The sequence below is a fragment of the Elephas maximus genome, chromosome 1, assembly GCF_024166365.1.
Source record: "Elephas maximus indicus isolate mEleMax1 chromosome 1, mEleMax1 primary haplotype, whole genome shotgun sequence".
Taxonomy (NCBI): domain Eukaryota; kingdom Metazoa; phylum Chordata; class Mammalia; order Proboscidea; family Elephantidae; genus Elephas; species Elephas maximus.
Window position 1 is genome coordinate 197133510 of NC_064819.1, and position 15873 is coordinate 197149382.

The window sequence follows — 15873 nt, forward strand, 5'->3', positions numbered from 1 at the left end:
CCAGCCGCGTGGCCGTGCCGCCCCCGTGAACTAGGTGGGCCCCCTCCCGGGGTTAGTTCAGATGGGTGGAGTAGCTCCCTGTGCTTGTGCCGCGACCGAGTGTCCTGGCTGGAACGCTGTTCTCCCCACTCCAATACCAGTCGCTGCCTCCCGGGGACTTCTCCTACCGGCTGCGTCCCACGCCGCCCGCGCGACCCGGCTGGTCCCCTTCCCGGGGTTAGTTCAGGGGGTGGAGCGACTCTCCGTGTTTATGGCGTACCTGCGTGCAGTCCTAATCCCTGCGGGACGGTTCCCCGGCTCGGATGCTGCTCTTTCTGCTCCAAGATCAGTCACTGCCTCCCGGGGACTTCTCCTACCGGCTGCGTCCCACGCCGCCCGTGGAACCAGCTGGTCCCCCTCCCGGGGTTAGTTCAGGGGGGTGGAGCAGGTCTCTGTGCTTGTGCCGTACCTGACTGGTACGCTGGCTCCAGGCTCTGGAAACAATCGCTGCTTCCCCATATTAGTTCGTTCTCCGTCTCTAAATCTGTGTTTGTTGTTCAGGGTTCGTAGATTGTTATGTATGTGATCGATTCACTTGTTTTTCCGTGTCTTTGTTGTAAGAGGGATCCGAGGTAGCGTCTGCCTAGTCCGCCATCTTGGCTCCGCCAGCCCCAGGGCTCTTTTTTGTTGGGAGTTTTTTGATTACCTTTTCAATCCCTTCTTTTGTTATGGGCCTATTTAGTTTTTCTACCTCTTTTTGTGTTAGTTTAGGTAGGTAGTGTGCTTCTAGGAATTCATCCATTTCTTCTAGGTTTGCAAATTTGTTAGAGTACAATTTATCATAGTAATCTGATATGATTCTTTTAATTTCATTTGGGTCTGTTGTAATATCACCCATCTCATTTCTTTTTTGTGTTACTTGCTTCCTCTTCTGTTTTTCTTCTGTCAGTTTGGCCAGTGGTTTATCGGTTTTGTTGATTTTTTCAAAGAAACAGCTTTTGGTCTTGTTAACTCTTTCAATTGTTTTTCTGTTTTCTATTTCTGGCATTTAGATCTTCCATGTCTTTATTGAGCTTCTTTTTGGGTGTCCTGTCCTTCACTGAAAGTGGTGTGTTGAAGTCTCCTACTATTATTGTGGAGCTATCTCACTTTTCAATGCTGAGAGAGTTTGTTTTATGTATCTTGCAGCCTTGTCATTGGGTGCATAAATATTTAATATCATTATATCTTCTTGGTGTATTGTCCGTTTAATCATTATATAGTGTCCTTCCTTATCCTTTACGATGGGTTTAACTTTAAAGTCTGTTTTGTCGGAAATTAATATTGCCAGTCCTGCTCTTTTTTGATTGTGGTTTGCTTGATACTTTTTTTTCCATCCTTTGAGTTTTAGTTTGTTTATGTCTCTAAGTCTAAGGTGTGTCTCTTGTAGGCAGCATATAGACAGATCTTGTTTTTTAATCATTCTGCCACTCTCTGTCTCTTTATTCGTGCATTTAGTCCATTTACATTCAGGGTATTTTTTTTTATGAATTTAGTGCTATCATTTTGATGTCTTTTTTTGTGTTTTGTTGACAGTTTCTTTTTCGCACTTAATTTTTTGTGCTGAGTACTTTATCTTTATACATTGTCTTTTCCCTTTATTTGTTGGTGTAGATTTTGTTTCTGCTGAGTCTCTATGTTTTTCTTGTATTTTATTTTGATGAGTAGAATAGTTTTTTCCTTTGTGGTTATGCTATTATTTACCCCTATTTTTCTAAATTTAGGCCTTACTTTTATTTCTTTGTATCTCCTTTTCTTCCTTTCCATATAAAAGATCTATTACTATATATCTTAGTCCCTCTTTATTGTTTTAGTGTTTTCTTCTTTTACGTAATAACATCCCTGTTTCCCTGTTTTGAGCCTTTTTTTGTCTTGATTTATTTTTGTGATTTACTTATCTTGGTTGACAGACATCTGATTGCTCAGCCCAGTGTTCTAGTGTTGCATTGTTAGCTGATATTGTTGATTTTCTAACCAAAGAATTCCCTTTAGTATTTCTTGTAGTTTTGATTTGGTTTTTATGAATTCCCTAAACTTCTGTTTATCTGGAAATGTCCTAATTTCACCTTCATATCTGAGAGACACTTTTCCTGGATATATGATTTTTCGTTGGCAATTTTTTTCGTTCAATTTTTTATATAAGTCATCCCATTGCCTTCTTTCCTGAATGGTTTCTGCCAAGTAGTCGGAGCTTATTCTTATTGGCTCTACTTTGTAGGTGGCTTTTTGTTTATCCCTAGCTGCTCTTATAATTCTCTCTTTATCTTTGGTTTTGGCAAGCTTGATTATAATATATCTTGGTGACTTTCTTTTAATATCGACCTTATGTGGAGTTCAATGAGCGTCTTGGATAGATATCTTGTCATCTTTCACGATATCAGGGAAGTTTTCTGCCAACAAATTTTCAGCAATTCTCTCTGTATTTTCTGTTATCCCTCCCTGTTCCGGTACTCCAATTACTCATAGGTTATTTCTCTTGATGGAGCCCCACATGATTCTTAAGGTTTGTTCATTTTTTAAATTCTTTCATCTGATTTTTCTTCAAATATATTGGTGCTAAGTGCTTTATCTTCAAGTTCACAAATTCTACCTTCCACTTGCTCCATTCTGCTCCTCTGACTTTCTGTTGAGTTGTCTAATTATGTAATTTTATTATTAATCTTCTGAATTTCTGATTGCTGTTTGTCTACGTGTTTTTCTAGCTTATTAAATTTTTCATTATGTTCCTAAATAACAGTTTTAATTTCTTCAGCTGCTATATCTGTGTGTTCCTTGGCTTGTTCTTCTATTGCCTGATTTCCTTCCTGATGTCTTGAAGGGTTCTGTATATTAATCTTTTGTATTCTGCCTCTGGTAATTCCAGGAATGCATTTTCATCTAGAAGATTCCGTGATTCTTTGTTTTCAGAGCTTGTCAAAGCAATCATGTTCTGTTTCTTTATGTGACTTGATATTGACTGTTTTCTCTATCCATCTATAAGTTATTGTATTAGTTTATTTTGTGTTTGCTTACTGTATCATAGCTTCTTGCTTTGTTTTGTTTTGATATGCCCAAATGGGTTGCTTGAGTGAGCTAGCTTGATTGTTTTCACCTTTGGAGCTCTGATGTCCTGTTCCCAGATGGCTTGACCTGTTATCAGGTGTATCAGTCTGGGAGTCCATTCACTTTTCTTGTGTGAATTCAGCTCAGGTGTCCAGGTAGGTTATCATCAAGTGTGTGGTACAGGCTCTGTCCTATAGTCTTAGAGGGGTATTGGTGTTGTAGGTACCGGTGTCTCATTGCAGCAGGGGGTTATGCTCTGAACAAGGCAGGGGGCTGAGAATCATCCCCAAAGTGTCTCTGAGGAAAGTGTGTCCCTTTCCCTGGAGCCTACAGGTGGGTGGGTTCTGCAGACAGACCATAGGCAGCCAATGTTTTTGTTTGTAAGGGCTGGGATGTACCAGTTATCCTCGGACCCCTGTCATGGTTGGCTGGGTGACCTGAGTGGAGCCACCAGTCCTTAGGCCCCTGATGTGGGTAGGTGAGGACCCTGTTTAATAGGCAAATCGGTGTCAAATATTAAACACTCGACTTTCTACCACACCGCTGAAACAGTTATAGTCTGCAAACAAGGGCCTATTCTCCTGAAATATGCCCACACAGGCCCGTGCAGAGGGGAATGGTACTCAAAGTCCACAGACCATTTATACCTGGACAGGAGCTGCTTCTGACCTGAGCTCCCCTGGGTAGTGGAACTGGCAAATTATCTTTTTCCCCCAGTTGTGAATTTATTCCTTCTTTAGGGCTTGCAGAATGGCTCTAGATGCTCAACAGGAACTATCTCAGGCCCAGGGAAATTAACAGCTGCCGAAGCTGGCTTGGGGGAAGGAGTGCGGTAAAATATATGCAAGTACTTAGTTTTTGCCAAGAGCGCTGTTCTTCTCTGGTTCCGGAGGTGGGAGTAGGCCGTGTGGCTGGCTGCTTCTCCCTCCAGAAACTGTGGCCGAATTCCAGTACCAGCCTGCCGCAGCTGCCCCCAGGAATGGTGCCTGAGGCCTCTGGGCGATTCAGGTCCGGTAACTCCTCTCCACTTCTGAACTGTCTCTTCCTCCCCCTGCCCCTCAGTTCTATTTCTAACCTTGCCTTTGATGTTCAGCGCTCCTATCTTGTCACAAATATACTCATTTTCCTTGTTTTTTTGGGTCTTTGTTGTAAGAGGGCTCACTGGAAGTGTGTGTCTATTCTGCCATCTTGGCCCCGCCTCCCATTTTCTTTTTTTTTTTTCTTAATCCAACATAACAGTCTCCATCTTGTGCTTTACAAAATGTTTCTGTATTGGTTGTATATGCAATAAAAAAAGGTATAAAAATTAAAATAGGATAATATTCTGAACTTATGTTTTAAAAAAGCTTCAAATATTTAGAAGTATTCCTGATTTAAAGAATTCCTTGGTTAATATTTGTACTGTATAAATTCACTGGTTTCCACTGTTGTTACGTGCTGTTGAGTTGGTTCTGACTCATAGCGACCCTACATACAACAGAACAAAACATTGCTCAGTCCTGCACCATCCTCACAATTGTTGTTACGCTTGAGCCCATTGTTCCAGCCACTGTGTCAATCCATCTCATTGAGGGTCTTCCTCTTTTTCACTGACTCTCTACCACGCATAATGATTTCTACTAGTATGTACTAAATTCCACAAAGCCTGTATTTGGAGTATAGTTATAACAAAGCATTTTTTTCCTTTGGCTCTAATGGGAAGAAAGGTACAGTATAGGGAAATGTAAAAGTATTCAGTGAATCATATTCTAACAAACTAAAGTTGAGAAAATTGAAGAAGTTAGAGGCAAGAGAATGCTATGACCAAAACCAGACTTACATTTAAATGTGTGTATTTAGTGTTATAATATTTTTAGAAAGTAATTATTTTTATATTTGATTTTCTCTCTATTCATTTCCTTTTTTTTAAATATTCTTTCTACTTCACTCCTTCATTCCTTCTTGATCCTTTTCTCTGTCCCTTTTTTCTACAGAAATAATTTTCTATCACAAACAAGACATGGTTCCAGCCAAAGAATTTTAGAATGCTGATATCCCTCCACTTATTTTTGCAAACTCTAGGCGCACATGTGTATATACCCTTGTGTGGGTAAATGTACATATGTGTGTATGTATGTAGGTATTGGAAAAGTTTTTTAAATCTAAGAAAATTTAAAATATTTATTTGAATTTATTACCATTTTTTGCCTAACATTGTATACAAATTCTGTATCATTTTAAGAACAAACTGTAATAAACAAATTATATTGTTCCCTTAAAATTTTCTACTTATTATTATTATTACCTATAATACTTTTCTCAGGGTTCCAGCTAAGGAACTGTAAATATGAAATCATCATAACTTATTTCCTCAGCCCTTTACTTAAAATAGTCTTTGCTGAATTTAAAGGTCAATTTCTTTGGCAGAGACAGTTTTGAGTTAAAAGTGGTACATATTTTTTTAAGCTCATTTACAAGTATTGTTTACAACATTTGCAAATAATGCTCCCTAAGCAACAATATCAAGATTGGGCCTTTTTTCCAAAATGGTCCAAAGAAATGGTTTATCTCATAATGAAACTGAAGTGTAGAAATCTAGGATCTAAGTTTTGTGCCATGCTTTGTGTCTTAGCCATCTACTACTGCTATAACAGAAATTCTACAAGTGGATAGCTTTAACAGAGAAGTTTATTTCCTCACAATAAAGTAGAGTAGACTAAAAGTCCTAATTCTGGGCTTCAGCTCCAGGGAAAGGCTGTCTCTCTCTGCCGGCCTTCTCATCAATGTTCCCCCGGAATAGGAGCTTCTCTGCCAAGGGACCCCAGGTCCAAAGGGCAAATTCTGCTCCTGGCACTGCTTTCTTGGTGGTATGAGGTTCCCCTGTCTCTCTGCTCACATCTCTCTTTTATATCTCAAGAGATTGGCTCAAGACACAATCCAATCTTGTAGATTGAGTCCTGCCTCACTAACACAACTGCCGCCCATCCTCCCTCATTAACATAGTAGAGGCAGGATTTACAGCATACAGGAAAATCACACGATACCTGGAGTGGCCCAGCCAAATGGGTACACACATTTTGGGGGGGACATAATTCTGTCCATGACACATTGTTTCCAGGAAAAGAAAATGGGTTGAAGTGCTCTTGCTTTTCTGATTTACCAGGGGATTGTTCTGCCTTTTAATCTGATCCCTATCTATAGCTGCTATGTATAGCTGCAGAACCCCACTGAGAGAAGACAAGGAATTGTTCATATTTTATTTATCTCTTATTGCTTCTCTAACAAAATATCTAACAGGGAAAATGACACGTACATTGTTTTAGAGAACTATACCTTTTCCTCTCATATTTTCAGCCTATATTCCCTCCATTCTCAAGTCCATTCTTATTCCTCATCAAATGCTTCTTCCTATTTATTTGAAAAAATCAAGGGCATATAGTGTGAACTCACTTTCCTTCCTCTACCATTTTTCAATTTATGATGCCCTTCAATTTTTGAGAAAGAGATGATTCTACCCTAAAACGAATCTGTTTTATTTGTCTTTGACCCTGTTTCTTCCTGTTTCATAGTGGATATTATTTTGACAGATATTCTTTTCAAGTCAAGAATCTCAAATCCTCCTTAACACACTCATTGGTCCCCACACTCCCCCTCTAATCACTGTCCTCTTTCTATCTTTTACTTCCAAATATCATCAATGTCCCTTTCATCTCTATCCACCTGGCCTTAAATTTATCTGTTTTCTCTTGTCTCTCATTCTATTGGATTTATTCTCTTAAAGTGGATTTATTATCATTTCTATTAGATTTTTTTTTTTACTTTCAATCTACTTGATGCTTTGATGTGTTTCATCCCTCAAAATCATTCTTCTCTTGACTCCTGAAAAGCTTATTACATTGTTCTGCAATACTAAGATTCCTCTTCTCTTCTCACTTCCTAATTATCCAGTCTTTCCGAATATTTCTTTTCACTCTTCTATTCTCTTTCTCTATTAAATACTGAATCTCGGAGATCTCATTTCCCCCAAGGCTGCAACTCCAAGGTTGCAACTCTCCCTTCTGTGTGAAAAATCATAAAATAACAATAGTTTCCAGTTTTCAAAGGATTTTTATTTGCATAATTATATTTAATCTGCATTACAAACCAGTATGTTATTCAGGGTTGTATCCTTTCACCATACTTATTCAATCTGGATGCTGAGCAAATAATATGAGAAGCTGGACTATTTGAAGAAGAATATGGCATCAGGATTGGAGGAAGACTCATTAACCATCTGCGATATACAAATTATACAACCTTGCTTGCTGAAAGTAGAGAGGACTTGAAGCACTTACTATGAAGATCAAAGACCACAGCCTTCAGTATGGATTACACCTCAACTAAGGAAAACAAAAACTCTCACAATTGGACCAATAAACCACATCATGACAAATGGAGAAAAGGTTGAAGTTGTCAAGGATTTAATTTTACTTGAATCCACAACCAATGCCCTTGGAAGCAGCAGTCAATAAATCAAAGGATGAATTTTATTGGGCAAATATGCAAATGTGTTAAAAAGCAAAGTTGTCACTTTGAGGACTAAGGTGCACCTGACCCAAGCCATACAGTTTTCAATTATCTCATGTGCATGTGAAAGCCAGACAATGAATAAAGAAGACTGAAGGAGAACTGATGCTTTTGAATTATGATATTGGTGAAGAATATTTTATATACCATGAGCTGCCAGATGAACGAACAAATCTGTCTTGGGAGAAGTACAGCCAGAATGCTCATTAGAAGCAAGGATGGCGAGACTATGTCTCACATACTTTGGACGTGTTATTTTGGGGACCAGTTCATGGAGAAAGACATCATGCTTGGTAAAGTAGAGGGTCAGTGGAAAAGAGGAAGACCCTCAATGAGATGGATTGACACAGCGGCTGCAACAATCAGCTCAAGAGTAAAAATGATTGTGAAGATGACACAGGACCAGGCGGTGTTTCATTCTGTTGAACATAGGGTCCCTATGAGTCAGAACCAACTTGATGGCTCCTTACAATAACAACAACACAAACTAGTAAGTTGGATTTTTATTATACTCAGTTTACAGTCTTCCAAATTTGTATTTTCAGCTACCATTTATCTGGACATTTTTCCAATTTCTACTAGAAATTTATTGTAGTTAAGCATTCTGCGTAGCTCAGTAACATATCTAGGATTAATCCTTCACCAAGTCTTTCCGTATGTTGGTGGTTTGAGCCCACCCAGCAGCTCCACAGGAGAAAGACCTGGCAATCTGCTTTCATAAAAATTATAGCCTAGAAAACCATATGGGGTGGTGCCACTCTGTTGCATGGGGTCTGTATGAGTCAAAAACTGATTTGGTGGCACCTAACATCAACAATAACAACATCCCACTGTTCCTAGGATTCTTTTCATTCTCTTGGTTTCTGCAGCACATTTTTCCCCTTATGTTGCTGATAGAGGCAGTTGAACATGTGATATTGCTGCTGATAGTGTGGCTTTCAGATGGTCAAGTTGAGTGATCTATTGAAAGGCACTTACCTCTCTGAAGCTTTGGTTTTTCACATGGCTAAACAGTGTTAATAATAATAATGTCTAATTTGTGGGATGCTTAAAAGTGTTAAAAATGAGATAAAATATAGGTAGCTGAGATATAGGACATGTTCAAAAAAACGTTTGTTAACTCACCTCCTGTAATGTTTAAGGCTGTGTGCCAACTTGCCTGGGCCATAATTCTCAGTGGTTTGACAGCTATGATGTAGTTTGGAAGTTATGTGATGATGTAATCACCTCCATGATGAGATCTGATATAATCTCCTCCAGGATGAGATCTGCTATAAGCAGCCAATCAGTTGAAAGGGAGTTTCCTTGGGGATATGGCCCTCATCCAATATATATGGACTTTCTGGCAAAACTTGCTGGCTTTTGCTTTGCTCTGGATCCTGCATTCTGCTTCTCATAATTTGACCTCTGGTTCTTGGGACTTCAGCCAGCAGCCTGCAATCTTACCAGCCATTCTTGGATTCATCAGCCTCTGCAGCCCTTGAGCCAGCAGCCTGCTGTCTGGCCAGCTGATTGTGGATTTGTCAGCCCTTGCAACTACGTGAGTCAGGAGAAGCCTCCAGCCTGATGCCCAACCCATGGATTTCGGACTACCCAACCTCTGCAACTGCATGAGCCATTTCCTTGATGTAAATCTCTGTCTTTACACATATGATTTTGTTTCTCTAAAGAATGCAGCCTAAGACACCTCCCAAAGCATACTATTGTGAAAACATTCGGAACCTGAAGTTTGAGGATCCAGGTCCCAGTTTTGTGCTCCCTGGATTTATAGCAATATGATCTAGGAGTGATATAGTTTTATTCTCTCTTCTATACAGTGGGATGACATAACTTAAATGAGTGTTCATAGTATAAAGTGAGAAAAATTTCTGTAAAGATGTTTATAAACTATAAAATTCTTGGAAAAATGTAAGCAATTTTTAAAATCAAACAGTTGAACAGAGGGATCAGGTTTTGTACATCGTTGCTTTTCATATATTTCCTGAGTCAAAACACAGTGGCTTATATATATATAAAGCCTTTATTTATTTGTTGATTGCATTTACTTTGACTGATATCAGTCTCCCATATGTCATATTCAGATACTTTCTAAATCCTGTCGATTAAAAACATAGATCTCTTATTTTTATTGGATCCCTGGTAGTGTTGTGATTAAGAGCTTGGCTGCTTACCAAAATGTTGGCAGTTCAAATCCACCAGCCACTCCTTGGAAACCCTATGGGGCAATTCTATTGTGTCCTGTAGGATCACTATGAGTTGGAACCGACTGGACCTAACAACAAAATCTTTATTACTTCCCCTTGTAACCCAAAGTTTCTCTCTAAATCAGGCCCCAATATCCTCATTGGACCATGTTCAATTGTTTAAGAACCTTCAACGGCTTGCTGTTTCCTAATACAACAAAGCTAAACTTCTCTGCTGAATTTTAAAACTCTCCACCATCTGTCTGTACTTTTCCTATGTAATATTATTTTCCATTATTCTTTAACAAGCTTCCACTGCCCTACTGAGACAGGTATACTTTTTATGTCTAGTAAACTAGACCCTGAAGATAAAAATTTCCATAATATATTCAGTAGCATGTTCCTTATTTCCCCCTCACTTTTTATGCTTTTACTCATGCCATTTTAGTCTCCTGGAATGTCTTCATCTCTTCCATCACCTTACATAAATCTAAATAAACTCCATGACCTAACAAATGTTTTTACTCCTCCATCAAATCTTTCCGCCAGGTCTCATTAATCTCCTTCTCTTAATGTCATTACATAGTCTTTCAAAAGTCTAAAATAGATGATTGGGTCTTGTGGTACAAGGTTCAGAAGAAACATGAAACTTATAAAGTCTGCGCCCGCCAGAAGCTCTTCATTTCCCTTCTCCTTCAGAGATGTTCCGTACATAAAAAATATATATATTCTTCCGTCTTTCCTATCTCTCTTCCTTTTAATACAAATGATGGGCAGAGAGTGATAAGGCTGTCTGTAACGAGGTCATATTTGAGCACAGACCAGAATGAAGTGATTGAGCACATCTTGGGAAAGAAAATTCCACGCAAAGTAAATAGCAATTGCAAAGTCCTTCATGTGGTAAACTTTAAAATGACCATGTGACAACTCTGTTGAGAATTGACATTAGGCAAGTAGGAACAAGTAGGGAGGCTTCTTAGGGGTCTATGCAAGAGATGGAAACCCTGGTGGTGTAGTGGTTAAGAGCTACAGTTGCTAAACAAAAGATTGGCGATTCGAATCCACTAGGCACTCCTTGGAAACTCTAAGGGACAGTTCTACTCTGTCCTATAGGGTTGCTATGAGTCGGAATCGACTCGATGGCAGTGGGTTTTTTTTTTTTTTTTTTTTTTGATGCAAAGGATAAAAAGTTTCCACAAGAAATCTGTAAAAATACTTTCTTGAATGTGTCTTGACCTTGAGAATCAACTGAAATGATAGATTACTTAGAAATTAATAACATTAAGATTACCGCATAGTAAAACCTATACAATATAGGCAAAGTGGTACTTGGAGGAATTCATAACAATAAAAGCACCTGTTTAAGATGTTAAAAGTAAATGAACTAAACAAAAGTAGAAAGATTAACAGAATAAAATAAAATAATTTAGGAGGAAGGGATGAGGAAAACTACAACAGGAATTAAATATTAATAAAATGAAACCAAGAACTAGTTACAAAAAAATGAAAAGAAAATTGACAGGTTTGAAGAAGGAAAAAAAAGACAGAGAAGAAACATTAATGCTTGTTGTGGGTAATTTTTGTGACAGTGGTCCTCTTCACAATTTCACCCCTCTGGGATTGGCCCCCAATATATAGAGATTTATCCCTAGTTGCTCATATGTGGTATGTTGTCCTAGTAAAGTAGCCACAGTTCATTGAGCAGTGACTAGAGAACTCACCCAAGCTGAACCAATTATTTTCTTTTCTTGGATATTTGACATTTAAAAATGTGAGCAGCAGACTGAGAGTGGTTAAAGACATGGACAGTGGTCTTTGCCTGGAGCTCCATGTGTCTCTGTGGATATGTGTAGACTCCCCAAAGGTTAGTTGGACCTATGAAAAGTTAAGGAATCAATTTCTCTTTTCTAAAATTGATCTGCCTGAAAGGATGCAATTAAAAAGTTATGATTTTCTAAGTTTTTTTCCCACAATAACCTTTTTCTTCTTTACAAAAAAAGGCATATGCTTCTGTCATCCTTCCTGAATATTAAAAAGGTGTATAAAAACCATTAGAGTGCCAAACAAGGGACAGATGGAAATACTGATGTTAGTGTTGAGAAAGTGAATAACTAATGTCTGGATAACAAATCCTCTTGCAAATCACTGGATTTCTTTTCCATTGAATTAAGTAATATTTAAGGAGGATCTAATAGAATTTCCATTGATTAATCACTAAATAATCATTGATAAATCCTTAGAAGCAAGGATTGTGAGATTTTGTCCCATGTAGTTTGGACATGTTATCATTAGGGACCAGTCCCTGGAAAAGGACATCATGCTTGGTAAATAGAGGGTCAGCAAAAAAGAAGCAGACTCTCAAGGAGATAGATTGACACGGTGGCTGCAGTAATGGGCTCAAACATAGCAATGATTGTGAAGATGGTGCAGGATTGGGCAGTGTTTTGTTCTGTTGTACATAGGGTTGCTATGTGTTGGAACTAACTCAATGGCATCTAACAACAACACTCATTAAATACCATTTTTGAAGAAATATCAGTAATTTTTGTCATAGAGCACTGATAGCACTATGGTTAAGTGTTATATAGCCAATAATGAGTTCAAAGAATTGAACAACATTTTTATATCAAAACTCCTTCTAGGACCAGTTATTAATTTCTATGAACAAGCTTCTCTCGCACTTAAAGCTAGGAAATTGAAAATAGGGATACTATGGATGTTAAACTATTTCATTCTAGCAGTAATAGCATTCATCAATGAATATATGAATTAATGATAAAAATAAACAAAAAAAACAAAAAATATCCTGTTCCATTAATTTCATTAAAAATGCACTTCCAATTAAAATTTACATTTTATGATGGATAGTTATCAAACTATACATTTGTTATTTAAACAACTGAGTACAGCTAATGGTTATAATAATTCAATCTAGAAAAAAAATAATTTAGCACTTTGATTCTTATAGTTAGAGAAAATTAAAAATGAAAAACATGCACACTTTTCTTGAAGAAAAAATATTAAATGAAAATAAAAGATGCACAAGCAGAAAAGTATATATTGTCTTAGCATGAAGTTTTTTTGGGGTGTATATGAACCAGAAATAGTAAAAAAGGATTGATGTAGAGTTTTGAGTTAAAATGAAAAGCTTCTGCATTAAAAAAATGGATTATAGGGGGTGTCAAATCACTATGGTATTTAGATTCTGCTGGATACATTTAAAAGAAATATAACTGTTTTGTTTTTAAGCAATATATTTAAAATAAGCAGAAAGTTATATTTTTTAACTACTTAAATTCGTATCAAAAAATTTTAGCTCTCAACTTAAAGCTTCTTTTGGAGGATACATAAGCAAAAAATGTTTGAAGAAAATTCACCCCTGAAATCCAGTAGAGATCTCCTTTCTTCCCCAAATCTAAATTTGATTTGGAACTGATAGAGCCTTAACAATTGACACACATTTACAGGCACAGTTAAGAACATAGGCTTTGGGTTTCATTCTTGTTAAACCACTTGGTCTCTGTATGATATTGGGAAAGAAACGTCTGATATATACCTCAGTTTCCTCATCATCTGAAAAATATGGTACCTATCTCAAAAAGTTGTTCTAAGAACTAAGTTCATACAGTGCCCAAGATACACTAAGCATCCAAAATATTAGTTATTGTTTTTTTAGATATTGTTAATATGATGAAAAAATGGACTCCAATCAAAGATATGGGAAGGAGAGAAAATAGTAGAATGTTTTAACCAATTGTTTGAAAAAATAATGGTGAAAAACTAGATTAATTGGATTTATCTGTAATAAAATGTAAATTACCAAATCCGATCTATGACAGTGTACAAAACCCAAACAGAGCAACAATTATAGAAGAAACTGAAACACGTTGGTCAATGTCTTCCTCTAAGAAAGATACCGAGCTTAGATGATTTTGTGTGCAAGTTCTTCTAAACCTTCATGCAGTGAAAATTTCTTTTGTTTCTAAAATCTGATATTGGAAACAGAACAAGATGGGAATCTTTCCACTATATTGATACTAGTGTAATACTGATAGCTAAACCTGCCACAGAAAAGACTCATTTATATATTCACACCTACATAAACACACACACGACAAAATGTACTTATAAAATATGGTTTAAAACAAAAACTAACTGCAGAAATACAACCATGCATAAATATTAGAGAAAGTACTCCCATAAAGGGACTAAAAAAAAAACAAACAAACATCGCATACTTATATTCAGAGTTGCTGATATGAGCAACAGCGATATATAGGATGTTCTTTGGTGGAAATACTCGATATGTAAGCATACCAATTCTCCTTAAATTAGTCTATAAATTGAAGGAAATTCAAATAAAAATTTCAATGGGATCATGATTCTAAAATTTATCTGAAATAAATTAATGTCCATGAAGAAATGGATGTTCTTGGACAGTGTTGGTGGGAGTGCTATTGCCATAATATTTTGGGGGCTAATTTGATGATCTGCCACCCACCTTTTAGTTTGTCATACTGTAGTGACTTACGTGTTGCTATGATGCTGGAGTCTATGCCGCTGGTATTTCAAATATCACCAGGGTCACCCAGAATGAACAGGTTTCAGCAGAGCTTCTAAACTAAGACAGACTAGGAAGAAAGGCCTGGTGGTCTACTTCCAAAAATTAGCCAATGAAAACCCTATTTATCAAAACAGAATATTGTCCTCTATGGTGCTGAGAGATATCAATGATCATGAAGAGGGTACAGGACCAGGCAACATTTCATTCTGTTGTACATGAGGTCACCATGAGTCAGAGCTGACATGACACAACTAAAATCAACAAAAATAATAACAATATAACCAGTTAACAACAACAGTTTGGCAATAAATATCTAAATGTGTAACATGCGTATCCTTTGATCTAGCAGTTAGGTAGATATATATTTATTGATTGGTGGAGATCCTCATTAAATATTAGTAAGTGAAGAAAATAAGTTAAAAATCTATGTTTAGTGTAATTTCATTTTGCTAAAAATCCATGTTTATGTATTTAAATATATTTATATATACATAGAAAAATATCTCAAAAGATGTACATCCAAATGTTAACTGATGAGGATATAGAAGGTTTTTGCTATATATTTTACATACAGTCTTTACATATAATTCTGCAAAATTGGAGGTTTTTTTTTTTTTTAACTTGGTTGAGCTACATGTATTATTGTTGGTTTTATGGCCAATCTAATCCTTGGTTGAAGGGTGAACCTCAGGAGTGATTTCATTACTGAGCTAAAAGGGTATCCAGGGGCCATACTCTTGGGGTTTCCCCAGGCTTTTTCAGACCAGTAAGTCTGGTCTTTTTTTGTGAGTTAGAATTTTATTCTACATTTTTCTCCAGCTCTGCCTGGGACCCTCTATTGTGATCTGTGTCAGAGTAGTCAGTGTTGGTAGCCGGGCACCATCTAGTTGTACTGGACTCAGCCTGGTGGAGGCTGTGGTAGTTGTGGTCCATTAGTCCTTTGGACTAATCTTTCCCTTATGTCTTTAGTTTTCTTCATTCTCCCTTGCTCCCAATGTGGTGAGACCAGTGGAGTATCTTAGATGGCTGCTCACAAATTTTAAGACCCCAGACGCTACTCACCAAAGCACAATGTAGAACATTTTCCTTGTAATCTATGTTATGCCAATTGAGCTAGATGTTCCCTGAGACTATGGTCCCCACAGCCCTCAGGTCAGCAATTTGGTCTGGTTGGGGACTTGTAGTCAATCAAAACAACACCATTTCTTCCTAGTTCATGTCATGTTATATATTTATTTAGTTATTCCTTAAAAGCCTTTCATTGTATAGAACCAAGACTAGATATAAGTTTGAGTTTTGGTGTCAAAATCTCCATGTTCCTGAAGCAGAGCCAGAAGCGCCATACTGCCCCTCCACAGAAAAGACTCGAAAAACTAAGTAAAACAGAGACAAACATCAATCCTGGAACCCTGAGCACCAAATGAAGAGATAAAGAACTTAACCAAGCTCCAAATGGAATCCCAACCTTGGAAATGAACTCTCAAGAGTTAATCAAAACCAAGATTTACAACAGGGAGCCAG